Below are 19,917 nucleotides of genomic sequence, written 5' to 3' on the forward strand. Positions count from 1 at the left end.
TGGTTTTCTCTCCTAAATGCTTACTATAGAAGTATGGCTAATGTGGAGCTCTTTCAGAAGGGAAAATATTTGCACAAACATATTTGGGGAAAAAAACCTAAAAACTGTAGGATTGTTTTCCTCAAAACTGAAAAAAACACAGACTGAGATCCTTACTCATCCCAGTGCAAACTTCACTGAACTTAATGTTGACAGAGGCAAATGGCTGAGGTGTCAAAGATCAGAAAAATAAATTCATTGGGATATAAATTTCTTCCATTTTCCTATTTTACTCCTAATGATGGTCATGAGAAGGTCTGGGCAAGATATTGGTTTTGGGGAAGATGTTCTTTGTTATGCTTTTTACAGAGTGCAACTTTTACGCAGTGTTGAGGGAGGATGTGTCAGTAAATAAAACCTGGTCTGGAAATCAGTGCCTAAGATATGTGTACACACCTTCCTAAATTTTTTTTTTTTTTTAAGTTCTACCTGGCCATTTAGTTTCACTATGAGCATTTTATTCGGCTTTAATATTAACTTTACTTTTTAATGTTTTTGAGAGAAACTCTTTAAAATACATCTCTGGAGGTTCTTTCTCTTGTGACATTATTCTATTTTGTTTTTCATAGAGATCAGGTTATAACCCTTCCTAATAAGTTTTTGGTAGCATTTTCTTTTTTTTTTTTATGAATATAAAGTTTTGAAAGGTTAGACTTTTACTAAAAACCTATTTATAGAAACAGTCCCTCTGAAGCTTTATACAGCTTAACCACTCAGCTCATTATCTTTCTGCCTTCCTTCTCCTTTTCTCCTCCTCCTCCCCGTGGTTGTCAATCCACCTGGGTACCATAAGAAAATGCTAAAATTTTCTGCACCTTCCACTGCTTAAACAAATCAGCTAAAACCCCCTCCGAATTCTAGGAAAGTTTTCTTGACTTTTTTTTTTTTTTTTTTAATTTTTGAGCATTTTAGAAAGCTATGCATGGAAAATTTAGGTCTAATTTACAAGTGTCTCATCTGGAGGGGATGAGCTTCAACTAAAGAGTCCAAACCAAGACTCGAGTCCAAATTATGGATGCACTACCTGCACCTCCTCTCAGTTTTCCCTGCATCTGTCCTTCTCAGCTGCTTCTGATATTTCTTGGAGAAAACAGGTATTCTATCACATAAATTATTTTGATGAAGGTTTCTTCTTAAAATAAATTGTGACCTTAAAGTAAATAACATGCCAATTTAGACACGTGCAATGTGATTAATTTTAACACATATGGCACTTCATTTTCTTTAAGGAGTGGTGGTGTGGATGTTCATGAGGAATTTATTCCACTGCTCTGATTACCTTCATTATCCCATCATGGTTTTAGGGATCTGAATGCACCACATCTGGTGTTTGATGGAGTTCACCACTGAAAAGTTGTTATGCCATGGGCAGTACTTTGTCTCAGCCTGGCTTTGAGCTGCTGCTTTCCTCTTCAGCTTTCATCTCTGTGTAGTTCAAGCAGAACTGGCTTTGTTCTTAGCCCTTGTACTCAGCCAAAACATGGAGACAAATCCCCCAGCTTCAGAGCAGCAGTCTCAGATCTGTATCACAGAATCACAGGAAAATTTAGGCTGGAATGGACATCATGAGGACATCTGCTCCAGTCCCCCCAGCCCAGGACAGAGCCAGCTTTGAAGTGAGGTCTATTTTGAAGCTTAATCCAGCAGCTCAGTTGCTCCTCTGGCCAAGGTTTCAGCATTTCAAAGGCTGGAGATTCCACAGGCTCCCTGGGCTTCGTTCCATGTCAAACCACTTGCACTGGGAACAATTTTACCCCAGCCTCTGAGCAGTTTTCTGTGCTTTAAGAGGTGCCCACTGCCTCCAGCCATTGTACTACCACTGCTGAGAACAGTCTGTCTCTGTTCCCCTACACAAATTTCCTCCTGACCCTCATTGCTCCATTTCTTTCCAGGCTTTTATGTCCATCTCCCACAGGCCTCACCTAAGGCACTCCTTGTTACCTCAGCAGCCATGCTGGCCAGGATGGACTTGTCCCGCTTTGTCAGAGCTCTTCTCTGCCTGGTTATTTATTATCAATAGACATTTATGATTCCCTTCTCTTCCTAGGAAATACCTGGACATTTCTAATTTTGCTTCCATTAGGAAGGAGAGGAACAGGTCAGTTCCCCTCTTTGTACTGCAATGGGCTCTGTATGAGGATAAAATACTCTGTCCATTGTGCTGGTGAAACCTGGGACAAGCCTACGACCTAATTTTCTCAGTCCATGAGGATGACTCCTCTTTCCCTATCCTACCCCTGGTCCTTAAAATCACCTGCACAAGCACAGATTAATCCAGGACTCTCATTGTGCAGAGGGAGAATCAGCATTCAGAAGTAGCAGAATTTTTTTGTAGAGCACCGTTATTCCTTGTGGACTAGTACAATGTCCTTATCAACAAAATATTTCTTATTAAAGTTCAGAGACACTGCACATCTCTTTTTGTTGCTTGCTTTTCCTCATGTCTCCTCCTGTGCTTTAATAATCTCTGCTATTTTTATTTATCATGAGCAAATAGTCTCAGACTAAATTAAACAAACCTCTAGGACCTTAGTTTGCCAAGCATTACCAAGGGTTATTTTGTTTAATTAAAAATACTTGAAAGATTCTAACTAAAAAGGCCAGGGAATAGCAGTCAAAGGAAACGCCATCTAAAAAAGTAATTGCTCATTTCATGTGGGCAGCTCAGGTTAAATATCTCAAAGGGACAGCCACATTTTGAAATTTTGAGAAAGCTAAGCTACTATTTCTGAAAGGAAGAAGGATTTTTCTGTAATTTGATTCACTAAGATCTAAATATAGAATGCTCATTGCTTTACCTGAGGCGCAGTTACCACACCACCTTTTTTATTTATATAACCTGTTATCTAAGCCTGCTTTAAGACAAAGATGCTTCCAGATTTGTTTTTTTTCTTCTCAGTTATGGTAATTAAAAATCATGTTTAGGAGAGAGACTGAACATTCTGAAGCTGTAGTTTATAGAGTGGCAAGTAAGTAAAATGGTTCATATCTAGATCTGATTGTCAAATATTTTCTGGGAATTTAAAAAAATTTAAGTATCTATTTAAGTGCGTTTATAATGATTGGTGTCTGTGGAGCAGGAACCTAGCTTTGCCCTCAGTGTCTCCTCCAAGCCATTTCTGCCACAGGCCACCCTGGCAAGCACAGAACCTCTCAGAAAATACTTCAGGATTGCTTTTCCCAGGATTAGTGGACTGGCTTCAGGGTCTCTTTGCTTCTGGTTGTGCATTTTCAAACAGATTTATAATACCGCGTATATTTAATGGAAAAGGATAACAGCAGAGAAAGAAAACTACATAACCCCAGGTGGGTCAGGGTGAATTTGAACTCTTGCCTCATTATTTTAAAGGGCTTTTCCAACCCAAACAATCCTGTGATTTATCAGAGTGGCCTGTTAGCCCAGAATAACAGGGTAACACTATCCCTGGAGGTGATAAAAAGGTGAAGGCTTATTTACTAGACACAGAGAGCAATGATTCATTTTACCTGTTCTTCCAACAGATGTTGAAGAGTTTAGGGCACTAAAGGTGTATCTAGAACTGGTGTATGATGCTGTGGATCACTTGACGTCTCAGGTTCCCAGAGAGACAGAAAGATCAGCACAAGGGCCTGCAGGGGAAGCTGAGGAGTAGGGAGAACAGAAAAAAAAAAATTTAAAAAGCTAAAATGTAAAATACAACCAGCCCTGGGCTGGTGACACCCTGGTAGAGCAGTTCTTCACCTTGGACAGAGATCAAGATTCCCATGGACTCCCCTTCCCCATGAGCACTTTTGCATTGCTTCCTTCTCTTCCTTCTGCTTCCCCCTCTTCCTCCTGCTTCCCCCTGCAGCCTCACTCCCCTGGCTCCACTAAAGCCTGGCAACTCCCCATATCCATTGACCTAGATAAGAACCAGCCTGTGACTCAGTGTGTATTTAAAAAATAGACTGCGTGATTAATGTTTCTTGATTTTTCTTGCTCCTTGTCAGTGCCTTTTGAACAATTATCATATTAATAAATGATCAGCGTGTCAGGGACTAAAATAGCGTTTGAAGAAATTAGTGCAATGTACTAACCAGAAATCCATTGCACTGGCGCTGAAAAATGATGACCAATATAGGACTTGAATACTTGACTTTTTTCTCCTTCTGGCTTGTTTAATTGGAAATTTAAGAAAATGCTTTGACCTTTAGATGGCATTGCTCAGATTACTTACAACTCTGCTCGGAGTACCAAATTTCTTTCAATTTGTAAGAATCCAAAGCTACCCTAAGTTTATAGGAAATTAGGGTCTGGCCAGCTCTCTTCATCAGACTGATGATACTGTACGGGAAACCCTCGGGTGAGAAACAGTATAAAAACTTGTGACAGCTTACAGAATACATATAAACTAGGGGGAAAAACCCACTAGGCCTGATATCAGGAAGAGCCTGACTTTCTATTATTTGGGTAGGTCCTTCTCTCAATTCTTTTTTCTTAGTTGTGAAGTGAATCAGCAGGCAATTGTACTTCTTACCTCCATTAACTACTTGTCAAGAATACTGCTTAGGAAAGTTGATTTTTGGATATGTAGCAGCTCATCATGCCTTGGAGGGGAAAGGCCACCAGCGTCTCCAAGTCCTCTTCTAACCAACAATGCACGATGCTGTGAGTGTGACAGGTGTGCAAAGAGGAACACACAGAGGGAGTTGGGGACTCCTGTTGTCATCTTGGAATGTGTTTGGTGTGCTGACACATCACTTAAAATCAGATAGAAGGGATCCTAAGGGATCTTCCAATTTATCCTTCTGTCTTCTTCCATCTAAACTACCTGGCTCTTTTTTATTCATCTTCTCTGAGCGACTTTCAGCCACACTTCTTTCATTTATTTTGTCTGTTTTCATTTCCACCACTTGCCCTCCCAGGTGATGGGTTTTATCCCTCACCTTGGGCACACCATGGAATTGAAGGCTGGAAGAGGTCCTTGATGTCCCCTCAGCTGAGCTCCTTGCACATCAGATGTCCCAAATTACAGGACCAGTTCACTCTGCAGCTGTGAAACACATCTGGGCCAGGAAAGAACAAACCATCCCCAAAATCTTTACAAACCTGAGGGGAGATGTAATACTCTTTTTGGCAGCTGGACACTGACTTCTAGGAAATTCATTAAAATGTAGCCCAGGCATTGGTTTTATTTCTCTGAATGCTTTCTGAAATGCTCTTTAGAGCATTTAACCTTTTAAATATGCTAAAGTACTCTTGTAAAGGAAACATTCCAAGCCTGTATCCTTTAAGCACAGCAATACAGCTCCAGGTATGGTCTGTGAGCTGACAGCCTGCCCAGGAGAGCAGCTGAGAACTGCTCTGCTCACAACGTAAGCAAGTCTTTACAGGTGTTCTCAGGAAATATCCAGGGTAGGTAGGTACAGGCAGCCCAGGTAAATCATTCCTGATTAATCACAGGGCCTCACTCCGTTCCCCCCCTCACTCCCTGAACACCCTCCGTGACATTTCAGTGTTTGTCAGTGGGCTTGATGGGGTGCAGTCTGTATTTCTAGCCTGAACTTATTAAGCAGAAGGGCTTAACTCTGCTGTTGTAGTTCCCACTGGTTCATTCATTAAACGCCTTTCACATTGTTCTGCCCCCGCTTTCCCCTGCCCTTAGCCCTGGCCACTCCCTCGGGTCCTCCCTACTGGTTCCTGTACCCCAACCCCGCCCAGGTACCGCCCCTGCGATCCACAAAACCCCCTGCACCCCGACCACCAGGTCTCTCTGCCTCTGGGGGCCGCTGGGGCAGGATGTAACTATTGAAAGCCCTCTAAAACCCTCATGGGGAGACCCTTCTCGCCTCCTTTGCCATCACTGTGATGTAGAGCTGAGAGCTACCGGAGCAAAACCGTGGAGCCGTCCGAAATGGGCTGCGGGAGGGCAGCCATGGTCGCACTGCCCTGAGCAGCCCCGCTGAGCTCTCAGGAAAGCTGCAGCTTGCTAAGCTAAACCTAGCACTACAACACTGAACATCAGCAATAATTTACAAGACAGATAGGAAGGCAGGCAGTGGTGACAAGACTTTCTGAGCAAGTGCAATATTAAACCCAGCAAAGGATTCACCTGGAGAGAAATGTACCACAGCTCCAAGCTGAGGCAGACTCGTGTGTCGTTTCAGGTCAATATCATATTTTTTTTCAGCAGTCATGTGCAGTATTTAATTTCTCTTGGGTAACTTGGGCTTGTTCTTGGTGCTGATTTTTTGTAGACAACATAGCATTATTCCCATTGTAAGCACAGGGTTGCTTTTTGCACACAGACAAAATACCACACACCTCGTGTGCATCCAGTAAGTACAAATAAATTGAATTTGAAGTGTGAATTAATACTATGCAAAAGTGAAACTTTTTGTTTAAATGAATAGTCTTCTATCCAAACATGCAACTCAGAGTGTTATCAAACACGTGTTAACATCTCAGCAATCAACAGGATTGCTGCACTTCATCCTTGAAAACCCCAAATTTTTATACAAAGATGAGCTTGCTTTTGTCCTGATCTGTTCAGTAAAAGTGTGAACTCTGGTCTTGTTACAGAATCCTTGATGAATAATAGGCTCAAAAAAGAAAAAAATGTTAGCACCCTCCATGATCCTGTGTGCAGAGGTGGCAATTAGGAGAAAAAGCCACCAAAAGCAAAGAGTTGTTTCATGAAAAGGTGAAGAAATCCAGCTTACAAAGAAATGCATTAAAAAAACCCTCTGCTTTTTACACTTAATCATTAGAATATAGCTTTTAATATTTTTACATAGTGGTATTACATGCTTTCAAAAATTATGCAACTACTATAAGATGCAATTTTTACCGGTGAGGTGTTCATCTAAAGATGAAATAATTAAAATAAAACCCACTCTCATGCAGAGATTTGTTAATCTGTGAATCCCCTACACCCCTCTAATAAAACCAACTCATGTTGCTGTTTGCAGATACCAGCAAACAAAACAAGTTGCAAGGCCAGGATTTGCAATTTTACAACACTATCATGCAGAATTTTTTTCTTAGTTGATTGAGGCAGCTGATTAACATTGAGTAAAACCATTCTCTGATTTGAAAGGTTACTCTGGTCATATTTTTATCTCCTTGTGCAGCTGGCCAGGCCATTGCTCCCCCCACAATTAGATGTGGTTTTGCTTTCTCCTTCGTGCTATCTGCCTCGCTGCAGATGGAGCCTGACAATGAGCTGGTCCAGGGTGCTCTCAGAGTCCTTGTTTCTGCTTTACATCTTGGAAAATGAAACAAAAAATGCTGTCCCTGTAAAGCCCTCAAGGCTGACAGGCAAGCTGAGTACGAAATTTGCTACTTCCCAGCACTGGTGCTATCTAGTGATGGATGAGGAATGCTGCCTGTCAGCTCTCCTCTGCAGCTAATTTCTTACAAATCATCCCTGTGCTGAAAGGAGGAGGGATTTTTTATTACCAAATAAAAAACAAAAGCCTGTGTTGTCTGGAAAATGTATTGTCAATCCTGCTTTAGTTCTGCTTTACCTGGGGAAAAAATAAAAGCACCCCAATTCTGAAAGTGGGGAAGAAGCTGGGCAGGAATGAAACCTGCCCCGTGTTAGTAAGATCATCAATTTTCTTCCCTTTGTGTGCTTTACTGAAGCACTTCAAAACTAGAGAAACAAAAAGTTTCACTGACAAGTGTCATAAAGCAATTTTCAGTAGACACCTCTTCTCTTCATCTCTTTCTGTTTAGAACAAGAACAGAAGAACATAATCTGACCTTTTTTTGGCCACTTCCATACCCTTAAAGTATTTTTGGTAAGTTTTGTATCATTTTGCATTCATTTAAAAATTAATTTTAATCCCAGTATTTACAACACACGGGAACAGCTATTGGGAAGCTAAAAGTGGAGATGAGCTTCCAAGTGCCCATCTCTTCTCGGCAGACATCAGTGGAACATCCCGGGGATCTGTGGGCAGCCCACTTCTGGAATGGCCCATAGCCAGGGCCAAAAAGCAAGTCATGGGATCACAGAATCATGGAAAGCCTTGGGTTGGAGGGGACCTTAAAGATTCTTTCATTCCAAGCCTCCTGGCCAAGTTGCTCGGGGCTCCATCCAGCCCGGCCTGATCTCATGGAGCCATGTGGAGCAAGATGTTGCTCCCAGATTTGTGGTGTCTCTGCCTTCTCCACAAAATGCCGCACATTTTTCAGCCAGAAAATTCAGTCCACAGCAGTTTTGCCTGCCAAGGTAGATTTCAAAGTGATTATGAGGCCTCCAGCAAAGGTAGGGAAAACAATATGTGTAAGATAATGGGAATAGGTTAGCAAAGTCCAGGAAATGGAGCACCAAAACCATTTCTTTTGCATGAGAAATAAAAGGCAAACAGAAAATGGTGCATTTTGACCTTAGGAAACCCCTGCAGAAATTGCTAAAATGGGTAAGTTCCTCACTATATTGATAGTTTTCTTAATCAAAGGGATTATTCGTGAAGGAGTGCTTTAGAATGGTTAGGTGAGGGTAAGGAGTACACAGAGGCTGCAGAGAATTTTGCTTTTACACCCTTATGCAGATGCTTGTCTGTTATCTGTGCTTGCTGCTGCCAGGTGAGCGAGGCCGTGCTGTGCTTGGCTGTGGCACCCCATGGAACATTTGTGCCCTCAGCTCATTCTCCTCGTCGCTTCCCTGCCTCTTCACTTCACCCCGTCATTTCTGCTTCCTCTGTGTGTTACCTCTTCTCCCCACACTGAAAACAAGTGGGGGGTGACAGACACCCCTCCTTTACTCTCTGTCCTCCCTGATGTGTGCATTATTTTTGGACCTCACCCGACAGAGAGCCTTGTGTCCGTTCAGTTAGGTTGCCGCTTCTCCCTCTGTGATTGATGAGCTTCCATTACATGTGCAGTCTCTGCTTTCATTACCAAACTGTGGCTTTTTACATGTCACATCTGGAGTGGTTTTATGTCTTGGCTGTGTGCTTTTCATGATTATGCTCTTGCCTTGTGAAAAGCTCCATCAGCACCTTCTTTTCTTCCTGGTTTTTTTCCAAACCAGCTCAAAACCTTAGCGCTTCACTGGGTTTTTGTTAGCCATGAACTCGATCTTGGTGTGATGCTCAGACAGAAGCTTTGAGTTTCTTTTAGACTCAGAAGTCTACACTTCTAACTAGTAGAATGTAAAATGCCTCAATTGAAGCCAAAGGAAGAAACCAAAATGCAGACAAAGTTTTTTAAAACTGCATTCAAAAGCACTTTTTTACGGTTAATTCAGTGCTCCCTGTCCTCCCTGATTTCAGCTGGTGGAGGAAGATTGCTTCTAATTAGAATCTGACTCCAGACCTGAACACCTTATTTTTAACCTGTTCCCGATGCAGGAGGTGCAGACCATGGAGTGCCAGTCTGGAACATTCTGCACTCAGCTGAGTCCCCACCAGCTGGCCCATGAGGGTGATAAATCCAAACACATCGATGTTGCAGAAAAGACCCAGACTGGGGAGGGGAGATACTGAGATCAAGAAAACACTGAGATTTCTGGGATTGTGATGCATTTCTCATTGGGCTGGGAGATCCTATTTAGGTCTTGGTATCTTCATGGTGTCCTTTCCCAGCACTCCTTTGACACGAGGCAGAAAGACCTGAGGCAGTGGATAAAACACACAGCAAAGTCATTTTAATGAGCAGATTATTACTGGAAAATGGGATTTCAGAGGGACAGGTATTTGTTGTGAATTCAGGTCTGGAGTAGACAACAGCTTCTGCAAAGGACAAAAATGGAAATATCCTTTAAAGGTTAAAATGATTCCAGACTTAATCTTAAAGAAAGAAATTTAACAGGAAAAAAACATAAAACAGAGTTAAAACAAAGCAAAGCAACGTGGTTTTGCTCTGATTTTTGCCATGTAACAGTCCCCATCTTTCAGAGCAGGGCAAGGAACAGTTGACATTTCTCGTTCATGAGGCGACTGACGCAGGTGTGCCTGCAGATTTTTGCATCTACCTCTGGCAGTCCAACTACAGAAATTCTGTAATCCACTTCAAGCACATAATTATTCTGGGGAGCCAGCTGAGCTGGAAATGGAAAAGCCTATGGTATGGAGGACCTGCTGTGCTGACATTACAGGCCCAGCACGTGGCCAGCACAGAGAGCCTGTGGCCACATCTCCATCAGCAAAGGAGCAGCACAGCTGCTGCTCAGACAGGAAAAGGATTTCAAGGCTGCCTTATACAGTGTCACCTTATAAATTCTGTGTTTATTCACCCCTGCTTGTAAAGTCCATGCTGGTTGTACTGGCTGTGTTGGGAAATGAATGAGCTCTGGCAAGGAAAGCCTGGACAGTGGGATGTGACAGTGTTAAATTGCTATCAGTAGTCATTGTATTCTTGGTAAACTTCCTGCTCTTCTCTGATCATTGGGAATGACTTTGGGAGATGAGTTTTAAATGTTTTTCTCTCAAAACTTTTAATACAATCAAAAAAACCCCACCAAACCACTGGTGAAAATATTTTTTTTTAAATCCCTTTTTTTTTCCTAAGCATTTCCTTGTATTACTGCTCTCAAACATCTTTTGTATTTTATATGTACTTATAAATGCATGTGTTATGCATAAGCAAAGATCCAGTGTTTACTTATGGAAGAAACTGGATCATAAATTTACATTACTCTAAATCCTGCCAGTCCCTCCTGGTATTAAAGGGACTCCCTTGGAGGTCAGATGAGGTTTCCCTGTGGCACAGTGCCCTGCCCTGACAGATTTACTCCACCATCCAGAGCTTCTTTCACTCCCAGCTCAGCTGAGTCACTTCACACTGTCCCTGTGTAAAACTGGGCACACAGCTGGAAAAGGAAGACAAATGTTCATTGGGACAGGAGCAGCAATAAGGAGCTTGATTTATGGGAGAAGTCTGAAAAAGCTTCCTTTTGAGCATAACAAAATTATTTTTGCAAGGGAAACCATCTCCTCTCTCTGAGCATATCCAGGTAGGGTTAAAGCAGGACAAAAGCAAGGGACCTGAACACCAGGGCAGGTAGGAAACGCCACGCCTGAAGCTGAAAGTCTGCAAAGCTTCTGATGTTTTAATCCAGCCTTTCCAGGAGGGACTGTGAGCTGTGCAGGCAAGGGGGGAGCCTGGCACGCAGACAGCTGCTGTTGGAGCCTGCTTCTTCTGCAGTGGGACTTGGCAGCTCCCTCCTGACAGAACCCACACTGCTGAGGGGCACTGGCTGCAGCCTGGAGCCAGGATTTGGAGGGTTAGTCAGGATTTTTTCATTTATAAGCCTTGGCTCCAGAGAGATGACGTTTAGACATGCTGTTGGTAGACACTTTGAACCTTCCAGCTGCAGATTTTTTTAGACAAGAGGGAAGAGAAAGGGATCAGAGGGATCACAATCAAGGGAACTCTGCAGTGAAAGATGCTGTCATATCCCATTTACTGTTACATGCCTGCTCCTGTTAATGTGTTTTACTGCCTTCACAGATCAAAGTTACCCTGACAGGGGCTGGAGCAGACAAATCCTCAGCCAGACCTCATCTGTATGGTACTGTTACAGCCATGCTTGTGTGGCAGGGTCATGTCTGCACAAAAGAACATTTCATCAGTGCATTTTGGGAAATTCTAGTTTCCTTTCCCATATTGGTTCAGTGAGAAAGGAAACTGAGTGTATCCAGAGAATGAGAATATCCAGGGAGTCCCTGCAACAGGCTCCCAGCCAGTTGTGTGGAAGTGGTGTGGACTATTCCAGAATTCTGACAGTGAAAAATCCCAGCCAACCATATCATATTTCAATGATCCCTGCTAGGCTACAGAGAAGCCTGTTCCAGCCTAGTGGAGTCATCCTTTTACTCAGATCCTCTATACCACATTGTACATGAGCTTAAACTCTAGGTCCTGGCAGATAAAGTGCCTTACAGTCTGTGGATATGGACATCTGCCAGTAAACTCCAGCCTTTCTGATTCACAGACCTGTCCTAATATTTGAGTCTCCTTCAGTGAATAAAAGCTCTTCTTCTGGAGGGTGAGGGCTCTTTTGTCAGGTTAATTAAATCCAGCAGCGCTGCCGAGGTTGCAGCTGTTGGAAATTACAAAAGAAGAAGACTTGTGTAAGCCTGGGGATCAGTGGAGTGTTTTATGGCTTAGACAAAGATTTGTAAGCAAGGAAAGAAAGAAAAAATTCAAAGCAGGGGGTCAAAATGTCTAAATCAAAGAACTTTTTCTAGCTGAATCTTTCTGGCATCTTGGATGTCGACCCGAGGGATATTCCTCTCCCCAGCAAAGTTGTATGGAATATAATGGAATAACTTACGCTACTGAAGAGGAGGCTGAGAAAACTTAATAAAAAACCACTTGAAAATTCACAGTCTCTTTGATGAGATGATGCTTAATATACTTAATAATGCTGATGTTAAGTAGAAAAATCCTTTGCTGTCCTGAGGCCAAAGTTGCTTTAATAAAGGAGAGAGAAGAGGCAGAAGATGTTGAGCCATGTCTCTCCTGCCAGTCTATCTAATTAACATTGAATATTAACTAAAATGTTAAGTAGTCATCTCCAGTAAGTGATATGGAAATGAGTATGCTTCAGCTAGGGGAAGTTCATTGGCATACTTTAATACATTCGCACTAATACTCACACTCACACTCTCCACATTTTCAAGCTTCTTTCTTTCCTCTCTTTTCCTATTCATATTGGCAAAACCCTATTCCTGAACATCAGGTCTGGGTTCACCATTATAATAGCTCTAATCCTGATATCTGTCACCCTATGCTAGAGTTCAGTATTTCTTTAACAAATTCTCTTACTTTCACTGAGCTTTTGCCTTTGGCAAACATGTTAGTTATTTGGTATTGAAAAGGCCATCTTGAGTAATATTTTGAAAATCTATCTTGGTTGGTTTCAACCCAAAATCTCAGATTACAGGTGTTCTAAATTTTGGGTTGCATCTAAACATTCCTGTCATAAATAATATTCATATAAATTTGTGAGGCATGGAGACCAACTCCTTCAAAATGCTTCTTAGACTTCAGGCATACGTGAAAAAGTGTCAGTATTTTATTTGCAGTTAGATTTGTACTTAATCTTCCTGCTCTCTGAGAAACAATTGAATTTAATTCACACACTGTCACTGGTGGCACAAACACTCAGAAATAACCTGCAATGAGTTATTGTTTAGAGTTCTGGAGCTGAAACTGGACCTCCTTCAGATTATCCAGTGCCTGTTTCTACATTCTAACTGCCAAATCCTATTAAATGCTGTCACTTCAGTGCTATTGGGCCAGTCTGGAGGTAGTGTGGTGTGACTGCCTTTTAGCTTTCTTTGGAGACCATGGGATTATTAACCCGAGATGAATTCCCAATGTCCATTTTCACCCACGCTTTCATGCCCATGTCCACAGACAAAGAATTTGCAAGTCTGCTCAGTTTTGATGTGAATTGCAAATTCTCAGAAGTGCTTGGAGAAAGAAAACTCTTCCAGAAGATATTTGTGTTATCTCTTTTCTCCAGGTGTCTGGTTTTTAATGTTTGCAGAAGAAACACGAATATCATTTTGTAGGGCAAGTCTTAATGTCTATATTTGTTATCAATGGCTTTCATATCTACTTATTCCTGGAGCCTTTAGGGAGGATGTTCAAGGGGAAGCACTGGACATCCCACAGAAAGACAAAATGATGACAGTGAGATGAGCCTTCATGGTTTTTATCATGGAATTCCACAGCAAAAGGCAGAGAGGGAGGTGACTGCACTTACAACAGAGCAGAGAGAGAGAGATGTCAAGCATGAAAAATCCAAGCTTCCTTTGAGCTGAATGTAGGAAAATAATAGAAAAGATAAGCGAAACCTTTAAAAATCATAGGCATAGCAACGTGTCCTTCAAATCGGAGTGATTTAATCAGGGTCCTGTGGAAATTCCTACAAGACTCCCAGGCAGAAACCTTTCACAGCTATTCCATACAAGGTGCAGGTGTGGAAATGTTTCATTGTCCTGCCTCACCAACCTTTCCTCCCTTCAGAACCACGGGGTAATGGACTGTTAAATCTCAGCTCCCTATAGGGCAGAAAGAGTGGTGTAAATACACAGATACTTGAAATCCAGAGTGCTGGAAATCACTTGCATCCTTGGCCGTAGCATGTTCAGCATAAATATAGTAATTCCAGGGTAGAATTTAACCCAGTGTAGGTATTTCAGAAAGATCAGCAGTAAACGCCCAGCTAAGAGGTCCAAAAAAAGCTCTTGGCACTACAGTTTCAGCAATGCCTTTGACCAAACTGAGCTCCTTCAGCTGTGTGTGTGTGTTGCCAGCAGGCTCCTGAAAAAGTTTTGAGTGACTTTAGTTTTTACATCAAGGACTAAGCGCTCAGACCTTTTACAAGATCAACCCTTGAAAGACCATTAAATTAACTTTCTGCCTGGATTCAAGGATTACACACCACGGGAAATGTTTGCTGCAATTTCTTTTTGTGGCATAAAAATTTATGAATTTTCAAAAGTCATTTTCTTCATCAAACCCAACCTGTTCTCATTAGACGTACTCCAAGAAGAGTTGATAATTTGTTTCTGGTGCCATCTGCTTTTACTGCTGCAACAGACATTTGTGGGAAATTGAATATGGTAATGCTCTTTTTTCACCCCTTGTGTAACACAAACGTACTTTGAAATGCCTCTGTCTAAAAAGCAGACCAAAACAAAGGAGAAAACAAACATGCAAGACAAAGTTATTTTAGCTTTCACTGCTAGCCAGCTACTCTAAGCAGTTTGAACTCGTTTCACATTTTATTCCCCAAATATCTTATAGCAGTCAAGTCTGTGAAAAATGTGAAATTAGCCATTTTTTTAGTGTTAGAGGCTCTACTGCCAGTGTCCACTATCACCTCACCTCTTTGAACAGATGAGGATCAAATGGGCTTTATGAGAATGCAGTTTAAGGGTAAAACTCTTTTTGAATGCTTCCACCTGAACACAAATTCAACCTGTTTGAGCTGAACATCAAAGATTTTATTGTAACCTTACTTTTGGGTTGTTAAATGGGGAATCTGTATTTTCCTTTTACTTAAAGGTTTCATAATGGAGTGTATTCAGTACAGCTCAGCTGTACCAACTTCCTGTAGTCAAGGTCATCAGAAGAATCATTTAACCCCTAAACATTCTCATTTTCCTATTCTGAGTAGATTTTGTGCTGTGTACTCAAATGAGAGTGAGCTCTTTTGAATTCTCATGGCCAGGCTCTTCTCCATGGTTTTTATCATCATTCTCGTTCTTGTGCCAACAAGAAAACTGAACAAGGGCAAAATGTCATTGGCTTAATATAATGTAGTGTCAAAAGTTATGATCAATAATGAAAAGGAAGGCAGGCAGACTGTTTATTCTGGAAGCAGGGTCTATATTCTAATGGGAAAGGTGACTAATACAAACTAAATACTATCTATGAAAGCCTAAATAGGACCATCTGACTTGCTGTCTGTGGCATGGCAAAATGATTATATCTGAAAATTAACTTTGTCTTAAGATAGGACTCAGCTGGGAGACACCATTTTGAGCTAAAACACAGTCTAGTTGAGCAATTTCATATATTATCCTTCTGTGAGCTTTATCTGATAGTGAACACTTAAATGTACACAGCTCAAACCCTGATGACTACAGAATGAAATGAACACGAAACATAAAATATTTTTTAAATGCCACATTTTCCCCTCTTTGTAACAGAATCATAGAATCATTATTTGAAAAGATGAAATTATCTATATTCATGCCAAATATCAGGTTCTTTCGTTGCTCCAAGAGCCATTAAAGTTCAGTGTGTAACAGTAGCTTTCCTGCATTAATGAATTCCTTTGAGGAATGTACTTTTATCTCTCATAATAAAAGCAGCCATCTAAATCTTTGGCTTTTTTTTCTTAATCACCACAGCAATATCAAATCATTGTTTTGTCTATCCCACTGTGTGCCCATTGCTGTGTATTTGTATAACAAGAAGCTCTCCTCGTGCCAATTCTTTCACTGAGCCTACAATAATATATCAGGGTGCCCATGTTCTTTTGATGTTGGGCTCTATAATCATGAAACCAAATTATTGACTATTCTGCAGTCATTCAAAGTAGAATATCTGCCACTGAAAGAAGAAATGTAAGGCCATAAAGCCAGAGTCTTTCAGCTGAATTACAATCCTTAATAAAATGCCAAAGTACATCCTTCTGTCTCAGGATACAGAGGTTCCCAATGGTCCTCCTTTCAGCCACCGACATCTTTCATGAAATTCAGAGTCATAAGGCTGTGTCCAGGTTCTAGGCTGCCTCACAGTGAGGAGAAGCTGAACAGGCAGCTAAAGAACATCTTGTGTTAATATGAACAAGGCTGATGTACTGTGCTAAACCCTAAGACTCCCAGTCACGGATCAAGACACATTTGCACTAAGTAATCTCAAAAGCCAACAAGTTAGATGAGTTCCACAACTGCAAAACACACATGGAACTTTCATTGCCTGCTTTGTCTAAGCTGCTGTCTCTCTATTATTACATATTTGGAAAAATAGATGTTGCCTTCATGCAGCAAAAAAACAACTGGCAAGGAAAGAAGGTAAATCTTCTGAAAGTCAGACTCTGTTTCCTTCAAGCAGCTCTTGAACTCAGTGCACAAATTGGTCTGTGACACTATATGAGGGAAGTAGAAAAGATGAAGTGTGTTAAACATGGGATTAAAATCCCTGAATCACACCACCTCCTCCAGGAAGTGCCCTATTTGTTTTACTCCCTGCATTGAAATGTTTTCTTCCCTCTGTCTATTTGAGAAAACCAGTTCAGTCTGGGCAGTTCTGCAGCAACTGAAAACATCACAACTTTTTAATTAATGGAATGTCCTGGACTTTGCTTCAGCATCAGCAAGAGTGAGGAAGAAAGAAGATGACAATACCTCACGCCCTCCCCGAAGGAAAACAGCCCAACACAACCTTCTGCTGATGGCACTTGTTCCATGGACATGTTTGCGTTCCTGTGTTTGTGAAGAGCCACCTTGAGCAGCTCTGGGATGCTGGAGTTGGTCAAGGTGCCAAGAAAGCCCAGCAGGAGCTGCTGGAGCTGTGCTGGACACCCTGGGAAGCGCGTGGAGATTCCGGGCACGCCAGAGCTGCTGTGATTTGTGCAGTGTACAAACAGCATTGTTAATCATGGCTTGGCAAGGACTGGGGCTGCAACAAGCCAAGGGAGGGTTTTGGCTCACACCTCTGATTTGAATTTGGCATTGAAGGATATTAACCAGCTCTCTCTGCTGAAGAAGTAAGGGGGTTTTCTTTGGTTTGGTGTTTTTTTTTTCTTTTTGTTTTCTCTGCCCTCTTTCATACCTCACATTTTCCTTTTGTCTCTGTGTTAATTTAACAGCTACCAGGTTCCTGCATCAGGAGGGTTTTTATTCTCCAAAGGGATGCATAATTTGTGAGACTTTTGCAAAAAACCACAATATTTTAAATAACTTCTGTGGAATGTAGAGGGCAACACTTCTATGATTTTGCTTACTGCATAATAAAACATTACAATGAAAATTCCTTGGCATAAATATGTAAGAACCTAGTGAGGAATCCACCAGTCAGATTGACTGTCTATAACATGTGTTGGTAGTTTTGCTTTCAGGCTAGATTTTTTATTCAAGGGTGAGTGGCACCTGAGGAAATCAGGATTCAAATTAAAAATAAATGCAGTCTGATTTCCCAGGGAAAAAAAAAAAAACTACCAAGGAGGTTTTGGGCTCAGATCATACAGGCATTCATTTACCAACTGTTTACTGTTCAGCTCCACTGCCATCTCTCTGCATCGATTTTCTTTCAAAATAACATCCCCCTCGCCATTGACAAGTCAATTCCAAACAGCAATTTCTCCTTTCCAAGCATTCAGTCTATGTTGCTCTTGGGCTTCAGAAATGCCTGGTCTGGTTTAACATGAGGAACTCAGGGTTTCTCCCTGACAGAGCTCTCTGATTTGCTGATTACCTGGGATGTTTTCTCAACCAGCAAGAGAAAAATTAACTCCCCATTTTGACAAACGTGGTGAAATAAATGTGGGCTGGAATTCAATGAGTTAGCTCTCAGCTTTCCCATTTCAAGGTCAGTTATGAAAATACCGTTTTTCCTGCACTGCCAACAGCAGTGTAAATCCTTCCAAATTTTTTAGGGTAGTTTTCCTTCACTTTCATGTCCAAACAAAATGTAAAAAAAAAAAAGAAAAAAAATACTTTATGTCAGGTGGGAAGTTTTTAAATACTTCCTTTTTTTTTTTTTTTCTTGAGACCTCTCAAAAACCCAGACTACTGAAATAATTATATCCAAATTTTGTATGTGGACCACGTTTTGTCTTTGAACTTATTTCTGTTTAAATAAGATTGTTGTCAAACAAGTGATGTGTTTCTGGGGATCGTTTATTACTCCTGAGTTTTTCAAGTAGATGTGGCTTCAGTTCATGGCTCTACTGATCTGAGCTCGATGCAATAGCTGCACTGGATTTTGAGACAAACATCTAACTTCAGCATGTGCTTAGGTGTGGAATTGTTTCATTTCCTTGACCTACAGCTCCTGTTAGAAATCTCCAGGCTCAGCTCAGGGTAGAGCCACATCTAAGCTACCAATGTATGAAACACCTGTGGGTTGCTGCATAATTCACTCCCACCCCAGCACACCTGGTTTTAGGACATAGATCTCACAAACCCAATTTCTCACTGCTTTTCTTCTCCAAATGGAAGTAATCCATTATCTCTGCCAGTGAAAGAGGTTTCTGGTGGCAATCTGGGGCTGTGTGAAGTAGCAGACCTGCAGATACGATGCCCATGAAGCCAAATCTCACCTCGGGGATGCTGGAGCAACGTGGCTTCCACAGGAGCACGTGCTGAAGGTTTATGACTGCAGGAAGCCAGACAGGACAGCCCTGACTGTATTCCCCAGGCATCTGTATTTATTTCAGAGGGAATGGAGATTCACTGCCTTCAAAGTCCCAAAGATCAGAAGGGGTTGCACTGGTGCAATCAGTGTTAATTTGTCATTGCTCTAAGATTAAAGGCAGTTGATGAGAAGAAGTTGTTTAATTCCCTGCCTCCTGCAAGCCAGAGGAAAATGCTGCACAGAGTTTTCTTGAATATGACACAAGAGCTTAGGAGAAGCATTCCACTCAAATGAAACATAACAACAACTCTGGAGGTACCTGCTGTGGGCAAAGGCAGGAGCAAGTAGATATGAAATATCTGGCATGGTTTAAGAACTGTTGGTGAGCTGGCTGATGGAGACCAGTGGGAACCAGAGAACTTCATCAAGGGAAAAACCTGAGTATTCTGGAAGTGCTGTGAGCATCAGTAACAAAAAAAGCATTAACAACAGAAATGTACTGCCAGCAGGGGACTTTCATCTCAGACAGGCTACAAAAGACATGGGAAACAAATATGATGGCAACACAATCCTTTCAAAAGACATTTTTTCCCCCTATTTAATCTTTTTCAAACTACCACTGATATAAAAATATCTGTTTATGGTGTGTCCTGGGTTGCAGTGTATTCTATTACCATCCTCATGAGCTGTTGAAATCAGGTGGGGCAGTGTTTCCTTGCCTCCTCCCCCCAGACTATCTTGCTGTTAATGGCCCATCATTGTCCTGCTGCATGACTCATAGGTAACTCCCTCTGGACCATCTTCTGTTAATGAGCCTAATCAACACTTGGCCTCATGACTCATTACCCCATTGTGAGATGCTCCACCCAGAGGGAGGAACCAAGCATCCCATCATGGATAAAATCTGAGATGCTGAACACCGGAGACAACCCTTTCCACTGGATTTCCAGAGGACAGGAGCTACACAGCCACCACTGGACCTTCTGAGGAAGAGCAGACCCCTTTACTACAGGATCACCGCTTCAGAGGACTGCAGCCACCATTCCACCAGACTGCTACTACCACCCTGACTAACAGGGTGT

The sequence above is a fragment of the Coloeus monedula genome, assembly GCF_965178545.1.
Source record: "Coloeus monedula genome assembly, chromosome: 8".
NCBI lineage: Eukaryota > Metazoa > Chordata > Aves > Passeriformes > Corvidae > Coloeus > Coloeus monedula.